The sequence below is a fragment of the Triticum aestivum genome, chromosome 5A, assembly GCF_018294505.1.
Source record: "Triticum aestivum cultivar Chinese Spring chromosome 5A, IWGSC CS RefSeq v2.1, whole genome shotgun sequence".
Lineage (NCBI taxonomy): Eukaryota > Viridiplantae > Streptophyta > Magnoliopsida > Poales > Poaceae > Triticum > Triticum aestivum.
The window spans coordinates 469,353,680-469,360,225 of NC_057806.1; positions in this window are offsets into that span (position 1 = coordinate 469,353,680).

The window sequence follows — 6,546 nt, forward strand, 5'->3', positions numbered from 1 at the left end:
AGAAGACCGAAAGGTCGAACATGAGTCGTATAGAAGATAAGATCAACATGAAGATGTTCACCGATGATGACTAGTCCATCTCACGTGATGACCGGGCACGACCTAGTTGACTCGGATCATGTAATCACTTAGATGACTGGAGGGATGTCTATCTGAGTGGGAGTTCATAAGATGAACTTAATTATCCTGAACATAGTCAAAAGGTCTTCGCAAATTATGTCGTAGCTCGCGCTTCAGTTCTACTGTTTAGATATGTTCCTAGAGAAAATTTAGTTGAAAGTTGATAGTAGCAATTATGCGGACTAGGTCCGTAAACTGAGGATTGTCCTCATTACTTCATAGAAGGCTTATGTCCTTAATGCACCACTCAGTGTGCTGAACCTCGAACGTCGTCTGTGGATGTTGCGAACATCTGACATACACATTTTGATAACTACGTGATAGTTCAGTTAAACGGTTTAGAGTTGAGGCACCGAAGACATTTTGAAACGCCGTGAAACATATGAGATGTTTCGAGGGCTAAAATTGGGATTTCAGGCTCGTGCCCACGTCAAGAGGTATAAGACCTCCGACGATTTTCTTAGCCTGCAAACTAAGGGAGAAAAGCTCAATTGTTGAGCTTGTGCTCAGATTGTCTGAGTACAACAATCATTTGAATCGAGTGGGAGTTGATCTTCCAGATGAGATAGTGATGTTTCTCCGAAGTCATTACCACCAAGCTGCTAGAGCTTCATGATGAACTATAATATATCGGGGACATATATGATGATCCTTGAGATATTCGCGATGTTTGACACCACAAAAGTAGAAATCAAGAAGGAGCATCAATTGTTGATGGTTGGTGAAACCACTAGTTTCAAGAAGGGCAAGGGAAAGAAGGGATACTTCATGAAACGGCAAATCAGCTGCTGCTCTAGTGAGGAAACCCAAGGTTGAACCCAAACCCGAGACTAAGTGCTTCTGTAATAAGGGGAACAGCCACTGGAGCAGAATTACCCTAGATACTTGGTAGATGAGAAGGCTGGCAAGGTTGATAGAAGTATATTGGATATACATTGTGTTAATGTGTACTTTACTAGTACTCCTAGTAGCACCATGGTATTAGATATCGGTTCGGTTGCTAAGTGTTAGTAAACTCGAAATAAAAGGCTGCGGAGTAAACGGAGACTAGCTAAAGGTGTTGGAAGTTTTTCCCAAGCTTGATGTGATCAAGCATCGCACGCTCCCTCTACCATTGAGATTGGTGTTTGTGTTGAGCATAGACATGATTGAATTATGTCTATCGCAATACGGCTATTCATTTAAGGAGAATAATGGTTACTCTGTTTATTTGAATAATACCTTCAATGGTCTTGCACCTAAAATGAATGGTTTATTGAATCTCGATCGTAGTGATACACATGTTCATGCCAAAAGATATAAGATAGTAATGATAGTACCACCTACTTGTGGCACTGCCACGTAAGTCATATCGGTATAAAACGCATGAAGAAGCTCCATGTTGATGGATCTTTGGGCTCACTCGTTTTTGAAAAGTTTGAGACATGCGAACCATGTCTATTGGTGTATATGCATGAAGAAACTCCATGCAAATGGACCGTTTGGACTCACTTGATTTTGAATCACTTGAGACATGCAAATCATACCACATGGGCAAGATGACTGAAAGCCTCGTTTTCAGTAAAATGGAACTAGAAAGCAACTTGTTGGAAGTAATACATTTTGATGTGTGCAGTCCAATGAGTGCTGAGGCGTGTAGTGGATATCGTCATGTTCTTACTTCACAGATGATTTGAGTAGATGTTGAGTACATTTACTTGATGAATCACGAGTCTGAATTATTGAAAGGTTCAAGTAATTTCAGGGTGAAGGTGAGAGATCGTCGTGACAAGAGGATAAAATATCTATGATATGATCATAGAGATGAATATCTGAATTACGAGTTTGGCACAGAATTAAGACATTGTGGAAATTGTTTCACAACTAATATAGCCTGGAACACCATAGTGTGATGGTGTGTCCGAACATCATAACTGCACCCTATTGGATATGATGCATACCATGATGTCTCTTATCGAATTACCACGATAGTTTATGGGTTAGGCATTAGAGACAACCACATTCACTTTAAATAGGGCACCACGTAATTCCGATGAGATGACACCGTATGAACTATGGTTTAGAGAAACCTAAGCTGTCATTTCTTAAAAGTTTGGGGCTGCAACGCTTATGTGAAAAAGTTTCAGGCTGATAAGCTCGAACCCAAAGCGGATAAATGCATCTTCATAGGACACCCAAAACAGTTGGGTATACCTCATGTCTCAGATCCGAAAGCAATAAGGGATTGTTTCTAGAATCGGGTCCTTTCTCGAGGAAAAGGTTTCTCTCAAAAGAATTGAGTGGGAGGATGGTGGAGACTTGATGAGGTTATTGAACCGTCTCTTCAACTAGTCTGTGGCAGGGCACAAGGAGTTGTTCCTATGGCACCTACACCAATTGAAGTGGAAGCTTATGATAGTGATCATGAAACTTCAGATCAAGTCACTACCAAACCTCGTGGGATGAAAAGGATGCGTACTACTTTAGAGTGGTACGTAATCCTGTCTTGGAAGTCATGTTGCTAGACAACAATGAACCTACGAGCTATGGAGAAGCGATGGTGGGCCTGGATTCCAAAATGGCTCAAGGCCATATAATCCGAGAGAGGATCCATATATGAAAACAAAGTGTAGACTTTGGAAGAACTACTTGATGGTCGTAAGGCTGTTAGGTACACATGGATTTTAAAAGGAAGACGAACAATGATGGTAAGTATCACCATTAAGAAAGCTCAACTTGTCGTTAAGATGTTTTCCGACAAGTTCAAGGAGTTGACTACGATGAGACTTTCTCACTCGTAGCGACGCTAAGAGTCTGTTGGAATTATATTAGCGATTACTGCATTATTTATGAAATCTTGCATATAGGATATCAAAACATTGTTTCCTCAACGTTTTTCTTGAGGAAAGGTTGTATGTGATACAACCGGAAGGTTTTATCAATCCTGAAAGATGCTAACAAGTATGCAAAGCTCCAGCAATCCTTCTAAGGACTGGAGTAAGCATCTCGGAGTTGGAATGTATGCTTTGATGAGATGATCAAAGATTTTGGGTGTATACAAAGTTTATGAGAAACTTGTATTTCCAAAGAAGTGAGTGGGAGCACTATAGAATTTCTGATGAATATATGTTGTAGACATATTGTTGATCAGAAATGACGTAGAATTTCTGAAAAGCATATAGGGTTATTTGGAAAGTGTTTTTCAATGGAAAGCCTGGATTAAGCTACTTGAACATTGAGCATCAAGATCTATAAGGATAGATCAAAACGCTTAATGGTACTTTCAAATGAGCACATACCTTGACATGATCTTGAAGGTGTTCAAGATGGATCAATCAAAGAAGGAGTTCTTGCCTGAGTTGTAAGGTATGAAGTTAAGACTTAAAGCTCGACCACGGCAGAATAAAGAGAAAGGACGAAGGTCGTCCCCTATGCTTTTATCATAGGCTCTATACGGTATGCCATGCTGAGTACCGCACCTGATGTGTGCCTTGCCACATATCTGGCAAGAGGGTACAAAGGTAATCTAGGAGTAGATCACCAGATAGCGGTCTAAATTATCCTTAGAGGAATAAGGATATGTTTCTCGGTTATGGAGGTGATAAAGAGTTCAACGTAAAGAGTTACGTCGATACAAGCTTAACACCTATCCGGATAGCTCTGAGTAGAGATACCGGATACATATAATGGAGCAACAATTTAGAATAGCTCCAAGTAGAACAGTTATTTGAAATGGATCCAAATGTAGCGTAGTAGTTGCATCTACAAGATGACATAGAAATTTGCGAAGTACATACGGATCTGAATGTTGCAGACCCATTGACTAAAACCTCTCTCACAAGCATAACATGATCAAACCCAGAACTCTTTGGGTGTTAGTCACATGGGGATGTGACCTTGAGTGTTAATCACATATCGATGTGAACTGGATTATTGACTCTAGTGCAAGTGGGAGACTGTTGGAAATATGCCCTAGAGGCAATAATAAATTGGTTATTATTATATTTCCTTGTTCATGATAATCGTTTATTATCCATGCTAGAATTGTATTGATAGGAAACTCAGACACATGTGTGGATACATAGACAACACCATGTCCCTAGTAAGCCTCTAGTTGACTAGCTCGTTGATCAATAGATGGTTACGGTTTCCTGACCATGGACATTGGATGTCGTTGATAACGGGATCACATCATTAGGAGAATGATGTGATGGACAAGACCCAATCCTAAGCCTAGCACAAGATCATGTAGTTCGTATGCTAAAGCTTTTCTAATGTCAAGTATCATTTCCTTAGACCATGAGATTGTGCAACTCCCGGATACCGTAGGAGTGCTTTGGGTGTGCCAAACGTCACAACGTAACTGGGTGGCTATAAAGGTACACTACAGGTATCTCCGAAAGTGTCTGTTGGGTTGGCACGAATCGAGACTGGGATTTGTCACTCCGTGTAAACAGAGAGGTATCTCTGGGCCCACTCGGTAGGACATCATCATAATGTGCACAATGTGATCAAGGAGTTGATCACGGGATGATGTGTTACGGAACGAGTAAAGAAACTTGCCGGTAACGAGATTGAACAAGGTATCGGGATACCGACGATCGAATCTCGGGCAAGTATCGTACCGCTAGACAAAGGGAATTGTATACAGGATTGATTAAGTCCTTGACATCGTGGTTCATCCGATGAGATCATCGTGGATCATGTGGGAGCCAACATGGGTATCCAGATCCCGCTGTTGGTTATTGACCGGAGAGGTGTCTCGGTCATGTCTGCATGTTTCCCGAACCCGTAGGGTCTACACACTTAAGGTTCGATGACGCTAGGGTTATAGGGAAAGTATGTATGTGGTTACTGAATGTTGTTCGGAGTCCCGGATGAGATCCTGGACGTCACGAGGAGTTCCGAAATGGTTCGGAGGTAAAGATTGATATATAGGAAGTATGGTTTTGGCCACCGGAAGTGTTCCGGGCATCACCGGTGGTGTACCGGGACCACCGGAGGGGTCCGGGGGTCCACCAGGTGGGGCCACCAGCCCCGGAGGCCTACATGGGCCAATAGTGGGAAGGGACCAGCCCCTAGGTGGGCTGGGGCGCCTCCCACCAAGGCCCAAGGCGCCTCCAAGAGGGGAAGGGGGCAAACCCTAGGGCAGATGGGCCCTAAGGCCCACCCCAGGTGCGCCTCCCCCTCTCCCCCTTGTGGCCGCCACCCAGATGGGATCTGGGGGCTGCCGCCACCCCTAGGGAGGAAACCCTAGGTGGGTGTAACGCCCCGGATATAACTTTCCCAATTTGTACTCCAACTCTTGCCGTTTCCGGCGTTAAGTTATATTTATTTCTCGGGTTCGGGTCTTTGTCTCCATGTGTTGTTTTATTTGTCATGCATCTCATATCATGTCATCATGTGCATTGCATTTGCATACGTGTTCATCTCATGCATTCGAGCATTTTCCCCGTTGTCCGTTTTGCATTCCGGCGCTTCGTTCTCCTCTGGTGGCCACTTCTAGCATTCTTTCGTGTGTGGGGATTAAACATTTCCGGATTGGACCGAGACTTGCCAAGCGGCCTTGGTTAACTACCGGTAGACTGCCTGTCAAGTTTCGTATCATTTGGACTTCGTTTGATACTCCAACGGTTAACCTAGGGACCGAGAAGGCCTCGTGTGTGTTGCAGCCCAACACCCCTTCAATTTGGCCCAAAACCCACCAAACTCTGCTCCATGCTCTAGAGCGTTCGATCACGATCGCGTGGCCAAAAATCGCACCTCATTTGGACTCTCCTAGCTCCACTTATGCCTATAAATAGACCCCTCCAATTTCGGATCTCTCCTCCCCCACGAAACCCTAAAAATCTACTCCGCCGCTATCGGACACGTCCGGCCGCAACCGGACGCGTCCGCCCGCCACCGCCGACCAACAGGACGCTGCCACGTCAGCCTGCGACGGCCCACATTGCCGCCTCAGCACCGCCGGCCCGCCAGGCCCACGTCGGGCCCCCGAGGGCCCGAAGCCACCGCCGCCCGCGCCTGTTGCTCCGCCGCCTCCTTCCCGCGTCCGGCGCCCGACGCCACCGCGCCGGCACGGCACCGCCGCACCACCTCGCCGCCCCGCCGCGGGACCCCGCCGCCCGACGCGTCGCTCCCGCCGGCAGCCGCCGCCGCCATCGTGGGCCCCTGCGCCGCCGCCCCCGGTCGCCGGTGACGTCGCCCCCGCCGGCCGCCATCCTTGCCCACCTCGCCGTCGTCCTCGGCATCCTCGCCGGAGAGCTTCGGTGAACAGTGCCGCCACCGCCTCGGTTTCCGTGCAACCCTAGATCTGGGGTTGTTTTTTTTCTCTAAGTCATTAAATTTTTAGTCCAAGTTGCTATGTTTGAGGCTCCGTAACTTTGCATCCGTAGCTCCGATTTGGGCATATAGCATACCAAAATGTTCGCCTCGACGAGTACATCA